Genomic DNA, 340 nt, shown 5'->3' with positions numbered 1-340 from the left:
CTGGAATAATTAGGAAGACGAATAAAAAGACGAGGGGAGAACGAAACAACAAAGGACGAGAGAGACGAGGGAAAGGGGGAAAAAGAGATAAATTAAAAGAGAAACAGGGGAAGAGATGAATGAGATAATAAAAGAAGAAATAAAAGAGATAATAAAGGAGGAAGAGATAAATTAATAAATCAAACAGAGAGATAGAACAAATTAAGATAAGCAGGAAAAGATAAGACATAGATAGAAATAATAGGGAACAGCCACCTAACTTATAGGGAGTCTCCATTTCCCAATTAAGTTGATTATCACCCGATGACTGTCACGCTCACCTAGTGCTTCATCAGCAGCT

The sequence above is a fragment of the Penaeus monodon genome, chromosome 33 (genome assembly GCF_015228065.2).
Source record: "Penaeus monodon isolate SGIC_2016 chromosome 33, NSTDA_Pmon_1, whole genome shotgun sequence".
Classification (NCBI taxonomy): Eukaryota; Metazoa; Arthropoda; class Malacostraca; order Decapoda; family Penaeidae; genus Penaeus; species Penaeus monodon.
The sequence above is the reverse complement of the archived record's forward strand: the minus strand, read 5'-3'. Positions refer to the sequence as shown.